The following is a 16,577-nucleotide window of genomic DNA, read 5'->3' as shown; positions in this document are numbered from 1 at the left end:
TAGCTCGAGATGAGGAATTCTTTCCCTGCTTTCAATGGGAAAGAATTCCCGGCGTTCCCGTCGCATCTCAAGCGGAGGCACTCTCAACAGGAAAGGCGAGAGGAACTCCATGGTCGTACCACCATTCCAAGAGTCCCCCAGATGTCTCAGTCCATTCCAGAGGAAGCTCTTTGCCCTGCACTGGCTCATCTTTCACGCCGAGGATCGACTCACACCACAGTGGCACGTGGGACAGCCCTGTGGGAAAGCCTCGAGGGAAAACCACAGATCCTTTGATCCACGCCACGGGAAGCGTGACATTGCTGCTACAGCCTGGAAGGAAAGCGCACGTGCATGCCCCGACTCGAGACGAGGCCTGACTCCCCTGGGGAGACTCCAGAAGTACACAAAGATCCATGTCAGCCCCTGAGAGGAATCCTCGGTTCCGGCCCTGACTCCACACAAGGTTTTTGGCCCCGGTATCGGCGGGGGAGGAATCCCGAGAGGCCCCCTAGCAACTCGCATGGGGACTGGCCTCTCCTGAGGCCACCAGGGCGGGTCCCTGAGGTCCCCGTAGTAACTCGAGAACACCTGCCACAACTCGAGAAATTCCAGGAAGTTCCCCCTTCCAGGCGAGATGAGGCCTATTTCCGATGAGGCGTCTGGAGACTAATGACACCTAACCTCTGGAACTTCGAAAGGGTCTTTCACACCCTTGCTGCAACTCAAGAAGTTCACCGCCACACCCGTCTCCACTCGAGAGGAAGCACGATGGTCCCGCCCACATCCAGAGGAGCCCCGTTTCCCCCTCGTAGCTCGAGATGAGGGATCCTTTCCCTGCTTTCAACGGGAAAGAATTCCCGGCGTTCCGTCGCATCTCAAGAGGAGGCACTCTCAAAGGAAAGGCGAGAGGAACTCCATGGTCGTACCACCATTCCAAGAGTCCCCCAGATGTCTCAGTCCATTCCAGAGGAACCTCTTTGCCCTGCACTGGCTCATCTTTCACGCCGAGGATCGACTCACACCACGGTGGCACGTGGGACATCCCTGTGGGAAAGCCTCGAGGGAAAGCCTCGAGGGAAAAACACAGATCCTTTGATCCACGCCACGGGAAGCGTGACATTGCTGCTACAGCCTGGAAGGAAAGCGCACGTGCATGCCCCCACTCGAGACGAGGCCTGACTCCCATGGGGAGACTCCAGAAGTACCCAAAGATTCATGTCAGCCCCTGAGAGGATTCCTCGGTTCCGGCCCTGACTCCACACAAGGTTTTTGGCCCCGGTATCGACGGGAGAGGAATCCCGAGAGGCCCCCTAGCAACTCGCATGGGGACTGGCCTCTCCTGAGTCCACCAGGGCGGGTCCCTGAGGTCCCCGTCGTAACTCGAGAACACCTGCCGCAACTCGAGAAAATCCAGGAAGTTCTCCCTTCCAGGCGAGATGAGGCCTATTTCCGATGAGGCGTCTGGAGTCTAATGACACCTAAACTCTGGAACTTCGAAAGGGTCTTTCACACCCTTGCTGCAACTCAAGAAGTTCTCTGCCATACCCGTCTCCACTCGAGAGGAAGCACGATGGTCCCGCCCACATCCAGAGGAGCCCCGTTTCCCCCTCGTAGCTCGAGATGAGGGATCCTTTCCCTGCTTTCAACGGGAAAGAATTCCCGGCGTTCCCGTCGCATCTCAAGAGGAGGCACTCTCAACAGGAAAGGCGAGAGGAACTCCATGGTCGTACCACCATTCCAAGAGTCCCCCAGATGTCTCAGTCCATTCCAGAGGAACCTCTTTGCCCTGCACTGGCTCATCTTTCACTCCGAGGATCGACTCACACCACGGTGGCACGTGGGACAGCCCTGTGGGAAAGCCTCGAGGGAAAGCCTCGAGGGAAAACCACAGATCCTTTGATCCACGCGATGGGAAGCGTGACATTGCTGCTACAGCCTGGAAGGAAAGCGCACGTGCATGCCCCCACTCGAGACGAGGCCTGACTCCCATGGGGAGACTCCAGAAGGACCCAAAGATCCATGTCAGCCCCTGAGAGGAATCCTCGGTTCCGGCCCTGACTCCACACAAGGTTTTTGGCCCCGGTATCGACGGGAGAGGAATCCCGAGAGGCCCCCTAGCAACTCGCATGGGGACTGGCCTCACCTGAGGCCACTAGGGCGCGTCCCTGAGGTCCCCGTCGTAACTCGAGAACACCTGCCCCAACTCGAGAAAATCCAGGAAGTTCTCCCTTCCAGGCGAGATGAGGCCTATTTCCGATGAGGCGTCTGGAGACTAATGACACCTAACCTCTGGAACTTCTAAAGGGTCTTTCACACCCTTGCTGCAACTCAAGAAGTTCACCGCCATACCCGTCTCCACTCGAGAGGAAGCACGATAGTCCCGCCCACATCCAGAGGAGCCCCGTTTCCCCCTCGTAGCTCAAGATGAGGGATCCTTTCCCTGCTTTCAACGGGAAAGAATTCCCGGCGTTCCCGTCGCATCTCAAGAGGAGGCACTCTCAACAGGAAAGGCGAGAGGAACTCCATGGTCGTACCACCATTCCAAGAGTCCCCCAGATGTCTCAGTCCATTCCAGAGGAAGCTCTTTGCCCTACACTGGCTCATCTTTCACGCCGAGGATCGACTCACACCACGGTGGCACGTGGGACAGCCCTGTGGGAAAGCCTCGAGGGAAAGCCTCGAGGGAAAACCACAGATCGTTTGATTCACGCCACGGGAAGCGGGACATTGCTGCTACAGCCTTGAAGGAAAGCGCACGTGCATGCCCCCACTCGAGACGAGGCCTGACTCCCCTGGGGAGACTCCAGAAGTACCCAAAGATCCATGTCAGCCCCTGAGAGGAATCCTCGGTTCAGGCCCTGACTCCACACAAGGTTTTTGGCCCCGGTATCGGCGGGGGAGGAATCCCGAGAGGCCCCCTAGCAACTCGCATGGGGACTGGCCTCTCCTGAGGCCACAAGGGCGGGTCCCTGAGGTCCCCGTAGTAACTCGAGAACACCTGCCACAACTCGAGAAATTCCAGGAAGTTCCCCCTTCCAGGCGAGATGAGGCCTATTTCCGATGAGGCGTCTGGAGACTAATGACACCTAACCTCTGGAACTTCGAAAGGGTCTTTCACACCCTTGCTGCAACTCAAGAAGTTCACCGCCACACCCGTCTCCACTCGAGAGGAAGCACGATGGTCCCGCCCACATCCAGAGGAGCCCCGTTTCCCCCTCGTAGCTCGAGATGAGGGATCCTTTCCCTGCTTTCAACGGGAAAGAATTCCCGGCGTTCCCGTCGCATCTCAAGAGGAGGCACTCTCAAAGGAAAGGCGAGAGGAACTCCATGGTCGTACCACCATTCCAAGAGTCCCCCAGATGTCTCAGTCCATTCCAGAGGAACCTCTTTGCCCTGCACTGGCTCATCTTTCACGCCGAGGATCGACTCACACCACGGTGGCACGTGGGACAACCCTGTGGGAAAGCCTCGAGGGAAAGCCTCGAGGGAAAACCACAGATCCTTTGATCCACGCCACGGGAAGCGTGACATTTCTGCTACAGCCTGGAAGGAAAGGGCACGTGCATGCCCCCACTCGAGACGAGGCCTGACTCCCCTGGGGAGACTCCAGAAGTACCCAAAGATCCATGTCAGCCACTGAGAGGAATCCTCGGTTACGGCCCTGACTCCACACAAGGTTTTTGGCCCCGGTATCGACGGGAGAGGAATCCCGAGAGGCCCCCTAGCAACTCGCATGGGGACTGGCCTCTCCTGAGGCCACCAGGGCGGGTCCCTGAGGTCCCCGTCTTAACTCGAGAACACCTGCCGCAACTCGAGATATTCCAGGAAGTTCCCCCTTCCAGGCGAGATGAGGCCTATTTCCGATGAGGCGTCTGGAGACTAATGACACCTAACCTCTGGAACTTCGAAAGGGTCTTTCACACCCTTGCTGCAACTCAAGAAGTTCACCGCCATACCCGGCTCCAGTCGAGAGGAAGCACGATCGTCCCGCCCACATCCAGAGGAGCCCCCTTTCCCCCTCGTAGCTCGAGATGAGGAATCCTTTCCCTGCTTTCAATGGGAAAGAATTCCCGGCGTTCCCGTCGCATCTCAAGCGGAGGCACTCTCAACAGGAAAGGCGAGAGGAACTCCATGGTCGTACCACCATTCCAAGAGTCCCCCAGATGTCTCAGTCCATTCCAGAGGAACCTCTTTGCCCTGCACTGGCTCATCTTTCACGCCGAGGATCGACTCACACCACGGTGGCACGTGGGACAGCCCTGTGGGAAAGCCTCGAGGGAAAGCCTCGAGGGAAAACCACAGATCCTTTGATCCACGCCACGGGAAGCGTGACATTGCTGCTACAGCCTGGAAGGAAAGTGCACGTGCATGCCCCGACTCGAGACGAGGCCTGACTCCCCTGGGGAGACTCCAGAAGTACCCAAAGATCCATGTCAGCCCCTGACAGGAATCCTCGGTTCAGGCCCTGACTCCACACAAGGTTTTTGGCCCCGGTATCGACGGGAGAGGAATCCCGAGAGGCCCCCTAGCAACTCGCATGGGGACTGGCCTCTCCTGAGGCCACCAGGGCGGGTCCCTGAGGTCCCCGTAGTAACTCGAGAACAACTGCCACAACTCGAGAAATTCCAGGAAGTTCCCCCTTCCAGGCGAGATGAGGCCTATTTCCGATGAGGCGTCTGGAGACTAATGATACCTAACCTCTGGAACTTCGAAAGGGTCTTTCACACCCTTGCTGCAACTCAAGAAGTTCACCGCCACACCCGTCTCCACTCGAGAGGAAGCACGATGGTCCCGCCCACATCCAGAGGAGCCCCGTTTCCCCCTCGTAGCTCGAGATGAGGGATCCTTTCCCTGCTTTCAACGGGAAAGAATTCCCGGCGTTCCGTCGCATCTCAAGAGGAGGCACTCTCAAAGGAAAGGCGAGAGGAACTCCATGGTCGTACCACCATTCCAAGAGTCCCCCAGATGTCTCAGTCCATTCCAGAGGAACCTCTTTGCCCTGCACTGGCTCATCTTTCACGCCGAGGATCGACTCACACCACGGTGGCACGTGGGACAGCCCTGTGGGAAAGCCTCGAGGGAAAGCCTCGAGGGAAAAACACAGATCCTTTGATCCACGCCACGGGAAGCGTGACATTGCTGCTACAGCCTGGAAGGAAAGCGCACGTGCATGCCCCCACTCGAGACGAGGCCTGACTCCCATGGGGAGACTCCAGAAGTACCCAAAGATTCATGTCAGCCCCTGAGAGGATTCCTCGGTTCCGGCCCTGACTCCACACAAGGATTTTGGCCCCGGTATCGACGGGAGAGGAATCCCGAGAGGCCCCCTAGCAACTCGCATGGGGACTGGCCTCTCCTGAGTCCACCAGGGCGGGTCCCTGAGGTCCCCGTCGTAACTCGAGAACACCTGCCGCAACTCGAGAAAATCCAGGAAGTTCTCCCTTCCAGGCGAGATGAGGCCTATTTCCGATGAGGCGTCTGGAGTCTAATGACACCTAAACTCTGGAACTTCGAAAGGGTCTTTCACACCCTTGCTGCAACTCAAGAAGTTCTCTGCCATACCCGTCTCCACTCGAGAGGAAGCACGATGGTCCCGCCCACATCCAGAGGAGCCCCGTTTCCCCCTCGTAGCTCGAGATGAGGGATCCTTTCCCTGCTTTCAACGGGAAAGAATTCCCGGCGTTTCCGTCGCATCTCAAGAGGAGGCAATCTCAACAGGAAAGGCGAGAGGAACTCCATGGTCGTACCACCATTCCAAGAGTCCCCCAGATGTCTCAGTCCATTCCAGAGGAACCTCTTTGCCCTGCACTGGCTCATCTTTCACTCCGAGGATCGACTCACACCACGGTGGCACGTGGGACAGCCCTGTGGGAAAGCCTCGAGGGAAAGCCTCGAGGGAAAACCACAGATCCTTTGATCCACGCGATGGGAAGCGTCACATTGCTGCTACAGCCTGGAAGGAAAGCGCACGTGCATGCCCCCACTCGAGACGAGGCCTGACTCCCATGGGGAGACTCCAGAAGGACCCAAAGATCCATGTCAGCCCCTGAGAGGAATCCTCGGTTCCGGCCCTGACTCCACACAAGGTTTTTGGCCCCGGTATCGACGGGAGAGGAATCCCGAGAGGCCCCCTAGCAACTCGCATGGGGACTGGCCTCACCTGAGGCCACTAGGGCGGGTCCCTGAGGTCCCCGTCGTAACTCGAGAACACCTGCCGCAACTCGAGAAAATCCAGGAAGTTCTCCCTTCCAGGCGAGATGAGGCCTATTTCCGATGAGGCGTCTGGAGACTAATGACACCTAACCTCTGGAACTTCTAAAGGGTCTTTCACACCCTTGCTGCAACTCAAGAAGTTCACCGCCATACCCGTCTCCACTCGAGAGGAAGCACGATAGTCCCGCCCACATCCAGAGGAGCCCCGTTTCCCCCTCGTAGCTCAAGATGAGGGATCCTTTCCCTGCTTTCAACGGGAAAGAATTCCCGGCGTTCCCGTCGCATCTCAAGAGGAGGCACTCTCAACAGGAAAGGCGAGAGGAACTCCATGGTCGTACCACCATTCCAAGAGTCCCCCAGATGTCTCAGTCCATTCCAGAGGAAGCTCTTTGCCCTACACTGGCTCATCTTTCACGCCGAGGATCGACTCACACCACGGTGGCACGTGGGACAGCCCTGTGGGAAAGCCTCGAGGGAAAGCCTCGAGGGAAAACCACAGATCGTTTGATTCATGCCACGGGAAGCGGGACATTGCTGCTACAGCCTTGAAGGAAAGCGCACGTGCATGCCCCCACTCGAGACGAGGCCTGACTCCCCTGGGGAGACTCCAGAAGTACCCAAAGATCCATGTCAGCCACTGAGAGGAATCCTCGATTCCGGCCCTGACTCCACACAAGGTTTTTGGCCCCGGTATCGACGGGAGAGGAATCCCGAGAGGCCCCCTAGCAACGCGCATGGGGACTGGCCTCTCCTGAGGCCACCAGGGCGGGTCCCTGAGGTCCCCGTCGTAACTCGAGAACACCTGCCGCAACTCGAGAAAATCCAGGAAGTTCTCCCTTCCAGGCGAGATGAGGCCTATTTCCGATGAGGCGTCTGGAGACTAATGACACCTAACCTCTGGAACTTCGAAAGGGTCTTTCACACCCTTGCTGCAACTCAAGAAGTTCACCGCCACACCCGTCTCCACTCGAGAGGAAGCACGATGGTCCCGCCCACATCCAGAGGAGCCCCGTTTCCCCCTCGTAGCTCGAGATGAGGGATCCTTTCCCTGCTTTCAACGGGAAAGAATTCCCGGCGTTCCGTCGCATCTCAAGAGGAGGCACTCTCAAAGGAAAGGCGAGAGGAACTCCATGGTCGTACCACCATTCCAAGAGTCCCCCAGATGTCTCAGTCCATTCCAGAGGAACCTCTTTGCCCTGCACTGGCTCATCTTTCACGCCGAGGATCGACTCACACCACGGTGGCACATGGGACAGCCCTGTGGGAAAGCCTCGAGGGAAAGCCTCGAGGGAAAAACACAGATCCTTTGATCCACGCCACGGGAAGCGTGACATTGCTGCTACAGCCTGGAAGGAAAGCGCACGTGCATGCCCCCACTCGAGACGAGGCCTGACTCCCATGGGGAGACTCCAGAAGTACCCAAAGATTCATGTCAGCCCCTGAGAGGATTCCTCGGTTCCGGCCCTGACTCCACACAAGGTTTTTGGCCCCGGTATCGACGGGAGAGGAATCCCGAGAGGCCCCCTAGCAACTCGCATGGGGACTGGCCTCTCCTGAGTCCACCAGGGCGGGTCCCTGAGGTCCCCGTCGTAACTCGAGAACACCTGCCGCAACTCGAGAAAATCCAGGAAGTTCTCCCTTCCAGGCGAGATGAGGCCTATTTCCGATGAGGCGTCTGGAGTCTAATGACACCTAAACTCTGGAACTTCGAAAGGGTCTTTCACACCCTTGCTGCAACTCAAGAAGTTCTCTGCCATACCCGTCTCCACTCGAGAGGAAGCACGATGGTCACGCCCACATCCAGAGGAGCCCCGTTTCCCCCTCGTAGCTCGAGATGAGGGATCCTTTCCCTGCTTTCAACGGGAAAGAATTCCCGGCGTTTCCGTCGCATCTCAAGAGGAGGCACTCTCAACAGGAAAGGCGAGAGGAACTCCATGGTCGTACCACCATTCCAAGAGTCCCCCAGATGTCTCAGTCCATTCCAGAGGAACCTCTTTGCCCTGCACTGGCTCATCTTTCACTCCGAGGATCGACTCACACCACGGTGGCACGTGGGACAGCCCTGTGGGAAAGCCTCGAGGGAAAGCCTCGAGGGAAAACCACAGATCCTTTGATCCACGCGATGGGAAGCGTGACATTGCTGCTACAGCCTGGAAGGAAAGCGCACGTGCATGCCCCCACTCGAGACGAGGCCTGACTCCCATGGGGAGACTCCAGAAGGACCCAAAGATCCATGTCAGCCCCTGAGAGGAATCCTCGGTTCCGGCCCTGACTCCACACAAGGTTTTTGGCCCCGGTATCGACGGGAGAGGAATCCCGAGAGGCCCCCTAGCAACTCGCATGGGGACTGGCCTCACCTGAGGCCACCAGGGCGGGTCCCTGAGGTCCCCGTCGTAACTCGAGAACACCTGCCGCAACTCGAGAAGATCCAGGAAGTTCTCCCTTCCAGGCGAGATGAGGCCTATTTCCGATGAGGCGTCTGGAGACTAATGACACCTAACCACTGGAACTTGGAAAGGGTCTTTCACACCCTTGCTGCAACTCAAGAAGTTCACCGCCATACCCGTCTCCACTCGAGAGGAAGCACGATCGTCCCGCCCACATCCAGAGGAGCCCCCTTTCCCCCTCGTAGCTCGAGATGAGGAATCCTTTCCCTGCTTTCAATGGGAAAGAATTCCCGGCGTTCCCGTCGCATCTGAAGCGGAGGCACTCTCAACAGGAAAGGAGAGAGGAACTCCATGGTCGTACCACCATTCCAAGAGTCCCTCAGATGTCTCAGTCCATTCCAGAGGAAGATCTTTGCCCTGCACTGGCTCATCTTTCACGCCGAGGATCGACTCACACCACGGTGGCACGTGGGAGAGCCCTGTGGGAAAACCACAGATCCTTTGATCCACGCGATGGGAAGCGTGACATTGCTGCTACAGCCTGGAAGGAAAGCGCACGTGCATGCCCCCACTCGAGATGGGTCCTGTCTCCCCTGGCGAGACTCCAGAAGTACCCAAAGATCCATATCAGCCCGTGAGAGGAATCCTCGGTTCCGGCCCTGACTCCACACAAGGTTTTTGGCCCGGGTATCGACGGGAGAGGAATCCCGAGAGGCCCCCTAGCAACTCGCATGGGGACTGGCCTCTCCTGAGGCCACCAGGGCGGGTCCCTCAGGTCCCCGTCGTAACTCGAGAACACCTGCCGCAACTCGAGAAAATCCAGGAAGTTCTCCCTTCCAGGCGAGATGAGGCCTATTTCCGATGAGGCCTCTGGAGACAAATGACACCTAACCTCTGGAACTTCGAAAGGGTCTTTCACACCCTTGCTGCAACTCAAGAAGTTCACCGCCATACCCGTCTCCACTCGAGAGGAAACACGATCGTGCCGCCCACATCCAGAGGAGCCCCCTTTCCCCCTCGTAGCTCGAGATGAGGAATCCTTTCCCTGCTTTCAATGGGAAAGAGTTCCCGGCGTTCCCGTCGCATCTCAAGCGGAGGCACTCTCAACAGGAAAGGCGAGAGGAACTCCATGGTCGTACCACCATTCCAAGAGTCCCCCAGATGTCTCAGTACATTCCAGAGGAAGCTCTTTGCCCTGCACTGGCTCATCTTTCACGCCGAGGATCGACTCACACCACGGTGGCACGTGGGACAGCCCTGTGGGAAAGCCTCGAGGGAAAGCCTCGAGGGAAAACCACAGATCCTTTGATCCACGCCTCGGGAAGCGTGACATTGCTGCTACAGCCTGGAAGGAAAGTGCACGTGCATGCCCCGACTCGAGACGAGGCCTGACTCCCCTGGGGAGACTCCAGAAGAACCCAAAGATCCCTGTCAGCCCGTGAGAGGAATCCTCGGTTCCGGCCCTGACTCCACACAAGGTTTTTGGCCCCGGTATCGACGGGAGAGGAATCCCGAGAGGCCCCCTAGCAAGTCGCATGGGGACTGGCCTCTCCTGAGGCCACCAGGGCGGGTCCCTGAGGTCCCCGTCGTAACTCGAGAACACCTGCCACAACTCGAGAAATTCCAGGAAGTTCCCCCTTCCAGGCGAGATGAGGCCTATTTCCGATGAGGCGTCTGGAGACTAATGACACCTAACCTCTGGAACTTCGAAAGGGTCTTTCACACCCTTGCTGCAACTCAAGAAGTTCACCGCCATACCCGTCTCCACTCGAGAGGAAGCACGATCGTCCCGCCCACATCCAGAGGAGCCCCCTTTCCCCCTCGTAGCTCGAGATGAGGAATCCTTTCCCTGCTTTCAATGGGAAAGAATTCCCGGCGTTCCCGTCGCATCTCAAGAGGAGGCACTCTCAACAGGAAAGGCGAGAGGAACTCCATGGTCGTACCACCATTCCAAGAGTCCCCCAGATGTCTCAGTCCATTCCAGAGGAAGCTCTTTGCCCTGCACTGGCTCATCTTTCACGCCGAGGATCGACTCACACCACGGTGGCACGTGGGACAGCCCTGTGGGAAAGCCTCGAGGGAAAGCCTCGAGGGAAAACCACAGATCCTTTGATCCACGCGATGGGAAGCGTGACATTGCTGCTACAGCCTGGAAGGAAAGTGCACGTGCATGCCCCGACTCGAGACGAGGCCTGACTCCCCTGGGGAGACTCCAGAAGTACCCAAAGATCCATGTCAGCCCGTGAGAGGAATCCTCGGTTCCTGCCCTGACTCCACACAAGGTTTTTGGCCCCGGTATTGACGGGAGAGGAATCCCGAGAGGCCCCCTAGCAACTCGCATGGGGACTGGCCTCTCCTGAGGCCACCAGGGCGGGTCCCTGAGGTCCCCGTCGTAACTCGAGAACACCTGCCACAACTCGAGAAATTCCAGGAAGTTCCCACTTCCAGGCGAGATGAGGCCTATTTCCGATGAGGCCTCTGGAGACTAATGACACCTAACCTCTGGAACTTCGAAAGGGTCTTTCACACCCTTGCTGCAACTCAAGAAGTTCACCGCCATACCCGTCTCCACTCGAGAGGAAGCACGATCGTCCCGCCCACATCCAGAGGAGCCCCCTTTCCCCCTCGTAGCTCGAGATGAGGAATCCTTTCCCTGCTTTCAATGGGAAAGAATTCCCGGCATTCCCGTCGCATCTCAAGAGGAGGCACTCTCAACAGCAAAGCCGAGAGGAACTCCATGTTCGTACCACCATTCCAAGAGTCCCCCAGATGTCTCAGTCCATTCCAGAGGAAACTCTTTGCCCTGCACTGGCTCATCTTTCACGCCGAGGATCGACTCACACCACGGTGGCACGTGGGACAGCCCTGTGGGAAAGCCTCGAGGGAAAGCCTCGAGGGAAATCCACAGATCCTTTCATCCATGCGACGGGAAGCGTGACATTGCTGCTACAGCCTGGAAGGAAAGTGCACGTGCATGCCCCCACTCGAGACGAGGCCTGTCTCCCCTGGCGAGACTACAGAAGTACCCAAAGATCCATATCAGCCCCTGAGAGGAATCCTCGGTTCCGGCCCTGACGCCACACAAGGTTTTTGGCCCCGGTATCGACGGGAGAGGAATCCCGAGAGGCCCCCTAGCAACTCGCATGGGGACTGGCCTCTCCTGAGGCCACCAGGGCGGGTCCCTGAGGTCCCCGTCGTAACTCGAGAACACCTGCCGCAACTCGAGAAAATCCAGGAAGTTCTCCCTTCCAGGCGAGATGAGGCCTATTTCCGATGAGGCGTCTGGAGACTAATGACACCTAACCTCTGGAACTTCGAAAGGGTCTTTCACACCCTTGCTGCAACTCAAGAAGTTCACCGCCATACCCGTCTCCACTCGAGAGGAAGCACGATAGTCCCGCCCCCATCCAGAGGAGCCCCGTTTCCACCTCGTAGCTCGAGATGAGGGATCCTTTCCCTGCTTTCAACGGGAAAGACTTCCCGGCGTTCCCGTCTCATCTCAAGAGGAGGCACTCTCAACAGGAAAGGCGAGAGGAACTCCATGGTCGTACCACCATTCCAAGAGTCCCCCAGATGTCTCAGTCCATTCCAGAGGAAGCTCTTTGCCCTACCCTGGCTCATCTTTCACGCCGAGGATCGACTCACACCACGGTGGCACGTGGGACATCCCTGTGGGAAAGCCTCGAGGGAAAGCCTCGAGGGAAAACCACAGATCCTTTGATCCACGCCACGGGAAGCGTGACATTGCTGCTACAGCCTGGAAGGAAAGCGCACGTGCATGCCCCGACTCGAGACGAGGCCTAACTCCCCTGGGGAGACTCCAGAAGTACCCAAAGTTCCATGTCAGCCCCTGAGAGGAATCCTCGGTTCCGGCCCTGACTCCACACAAGGATTTTGGCCCCGGTATCGACGGGAGAGGAATCCCGAGAGGTCCCCTAGCAACTCGCATGGGGACTGGCCTCTCCTGAGGCCACCAGGGCGGGTCCCTGAGGTCCCCGTCGTAACTCGAAAACACCTGCCGCAACTCGAGAAAATCCAGGAAGTTCTCCCTTCCAGGCGAGATGAGGCCTATTTCCGATGAGGCGTCTGGAGACTAATGACACCTAACCTCTGGAACTTCGAAAGGGTCTTTCACACCCTTGCTGCAACTCAGGAAGTTCACCGCCATACCCGTCTCCACTCGAGAGGAAGCACAATGGTCCCGCCCACATCCAGAGGAGCCCCGTTTCCCCCTCGTAGCTCGAGATGAGGGATCCTTTCCCTGCTTTCAATGGGAAAGAATTCCCGGCGTTCCCGTCGCATCTCAAGAGGAGGCACTCTCAACAGGAAAGGCGAGAGGAACTCCATGGTCGTACCACCATTCCAAGAGTCCCCCAGATGTCTCAGTCCATTCCAGAGGAACCTCTTTGCCCTGCACTGGCTCATCTTTCACGCCGAGGATCGACTCACACCACGGTGGCACGTGGGACAGCCCTGTGGGAAAGCCTCGAGGGAAAGCCTCAAGGGAAAACCACAGATCGTTTGATTCACGCCACGGGAAGCGTGACATTGCTGCTACAGCCTTGAAGGAAAGCGCACGTGCATGCCCCCACTTGAGAGGAGGCCTCACTCCCCTGGGGAGACTCCAGAAGTACCCAAAGATCCATGTCAGCCACTGAGAGGAATCCTCGGTTCCGGCCCTGACTCCACACAAGGTTTTTGGCCCCGGTATCGACGGGAGATCAATCCCGAGAGGCCCCCTAGCAACTCGCATGGGGACTGGCCTCTCCTGAGGCCACCAGGGCGGGTCCCTGAGGTCCCCGTCGTAACTCGAGAACACCTGCCGCAACTCGAGAAAATCCAGGAAGTTCTCCCTTCCAGGCGAGATGAGGCCTATTTCCGATGAGGCGTCTGGAGACTAATGACACCTAACCTCTGGAACTTCGAAAGGGTCTTTCACACCCTTGCTGCAACTCAAGAAGTTCACCGCCATACCCGTCTCCACTCTAGAGGAAGCACGATGGTCCCGCCCACATCCAGAGGAGCCCCGTTTCCCCCTCGTAGCTCGAGATGAGGGATCCTTTCCCTGCTTTCAACGGGAAAGAATTCCCGGCGTTCCCGTCGCATCTCAAGAGGAGGCACTCTCAACAGGAAAGGCGAGAGGAACTCCATGGTTGTACCACCATTCCAAGAGTCCCCCAGATGTCTCAGTCCAGTCCAGAGGAACCTCTTTGCCCTGCACTGGCTCATCTTTCACGGCGAGGATCGACTCACACCACGGTGGCTCGTGGGAGAGCCCTGTGGGAAAACCACAGATCCTTTGATCCACGCGATGGGAAGCGTGACATTGCTGCTACAGCCTGGAAGGAAAGCGCAAGTGCATGCCCCCACTCGAGCCGAGGCCTGACTCCCCTGGGGAGACTCGAGAAGTACCCAAAGATCCATGTCAGCCCCTGAGAGGAATCCTCGTTTCCGGCCCTGACTCCACACAAGGTTTTTGGCCCCGGTATCGACGGGAGAGTAATCCCGAGAGGCCCCCTAGCAACTCGCATGGGGACTGGCCTCTCCTGAGGCCTCCAGGGCGGGTCCCTGAGGTCCCCGTCGTAACTCGAGAACACCAGCCGCAACTCGAGAAATTCCAGGAAGTTCCCCCTTCCAGGCGAGATGAGGCTTATTTCCGATGAGGCGTCTGGAGACTAATGACACCTAACCTCTGGAACTTCGAAAGGGTCTTTCACACCCTTGCTGCAACTCAAGAAGTTCACCGCCATACCCGTCTCCACTCGAGAGGAAGAACGATCGTCCCGCCCACATCCAGAGGAGCCCCCTTTCCCCCTCGTAGCTCGAGATGAGGAATCCTTTCCCTGCTTTCAATGGGAAAGAATTCCCGGCGTTCCCGTCGCATCTCAAGAGGAGGCACTCTCAACAGGAAAGGCGAGAGGAACTCCATGGTCGTACCACCATTCCAAGAGTCCCCCAGATGTCTCAGTCCATTCCAGAGGAACCTCTTTGCCCTGCACTGGCTCATCTTTCACGCCGAGGATCGACTCACACCACGGTGGCACGTGGGACAGCCCTGTGGGAAAGCCTCGAGGGAAAGCCTCGAGGGAAAACCACAGATCCTTTGATCCACGCGACGGGAAGCGTGACATTGCTGCTACAGCCTGGAAGGAAAGTGCACGTGCATGCCCAGACTCGAGACGAGGCCTGACTCCCCTGGGGAGACTCCAGAAGTACCCAAAGATCCATGTCAGCCCCTGAGAGGAATCCTCGGTTCCGGCCCTGACTCCACACAAGGTTTTTGGCCCCGGTATCGACGGGAGAGGAATCCCGAGAGGCCGCCTAGCAACTCGCATGGGGACTGGCCTCTCCTGAGTCCACCAGGGCGGGTCCCTGAGGTCCCCGTCGTAACTCGAGAACACCTGCCACAACTCGAGAAATTCCAGGAAGTTCCCCCTTCTAGGCGAGATGAGGCCTATTTCCGATGAGGCGTCTGGAGACTAATGACACCTAGCCTCTGGAACTTCGAAAGGGTCTTTCACACCCTTGCTGCAACTCAAGAAGTTCACCGCCATACCCGTCTCCACTCGAGAGGAAGCACGATGGTCCCGCCCACATCCAGAGGAGCCCCGTTTCCCCCTCGTAGCTCGAGATGAGGGATCCTTTCCCTGCTTTCAACGGGAAAGAATTCCCGGCGTTCCCGTCGCATCTCAAGAGGAGGCACTCTCAACAGGAAAGGCGAGAGGAACTGCATGGTCGTACCACCATTTCAAGAGTCCCCCAGATGTCTCAGTCCATTCCAGAGGAACCTCTTTGCCCTGCACTGGCTCATCTTTCACGGCGAGGATCGACTCACACCACGGTGGCACGTGGGACAGCCCTGTGGGAAAGCCTCGAGGGAAAGCCTCGAGGGAAAACCACAGATCCTTTGATCCACGCCACGGGATGCGTGACATTGCTGCTACAGCCTGGAACGAAAGCGCACGTGCATGCCCCCACTCGAGATGAGGCCTGTCTCCCCTGGCGAGACTCCAGAAGTACCCAAAGATCCATATCAGCCCCTGAAAGGAATCCTCGGTTCCGGCCCTAACTCCACAAAAGGTTTTTGGCCCCGGTATCGAAGGGAGAGGAATCCCGAGAGGCCCCCTAGCAAGTCGAATGGGGACTGGCCTCTCCTGAGGCCACCAGGGCGGGTCCCTGAGGTCCCCGTCGTAACTCGAGAACACCTGCCGCAACTCGAGAAAATCCAGGAAGTTCACCCTTCCAGGCGAGATGAGGCCTATTTCCGATGAGGCGTCTGGAGACTAATGACACCTAACCTCTGGAACTTCGAAAGGGTCTTTCACACCCTTGCTGCAACTCAAGAAGTTCACCGCCATACCCGTCTCCACTCGAGAGGAAGCACGATGGTCCCGCCCACATCCAGAGGAGCCCCGTTTCCCCCTCCTAGCTCGAGATGAGCGATCCTTTCCCTGCTTCCAACGGGAAAGAATTCCCGGCGTTCCCGTCGCATCTCAAGAGGAGGCACTCTCAACAGGAAAGGCGAGAGGAACTCCATGGTCGTACCACCATTCCAAGAGTCCCCCAGATGTCTCAGTCCATTCCAGAGGAACCTCTTTGCCCTGCACTGGCTCATCTTTCACGCCGAGGATCGACTCACACCACGGTGGCACGTGGGACAAACCTGTGGAAAAACCACAGATCCTTTGATCCACGCGATGGAAAGCGTGACATTGCTGCTACAACCTGGAAGGAAAGCGCACGTGCATGCCCCCACTCGAGATGGGGCCTGTCTCCCCTGGCGAGACTCCAGAAGTACCCAAAGATCCATATCAGCCCGTGAGAGGAATCCTCGGTTCCGGCCCTGACTCCACACAAGGTTTTTGGCCCGGGTATCGACGGGAGAGGAATCCCGAGAGGCCCCCTAGCAACTCGCATGGGGACTGGCCTCTCCTGAGGCCACCAGGGCGGGTCCCTGAGGTCCCCGTCGTAACTCGAGAACACCTGCCGCAACTC

The sequence above is a fragment of the Capricornis sumatraensis genome, unplaced genomic scaffold (genome assembly GCF_032405125.1).
Source record: "Capricornis sumatraensis isolate serow.1 unplaced genomic scaffold, serow.2 scaffold1, whole genome shotgun sequence".
NCBI classification, from domain to species: Eukaryota; Metazoa; Chordata; class Mammalia; order Artiodactyla; family Bovidae; genus Capricornis; species Capricornis sumatraensis.
Note: the sequence above shows the minus strand (reverse complement) of the source record.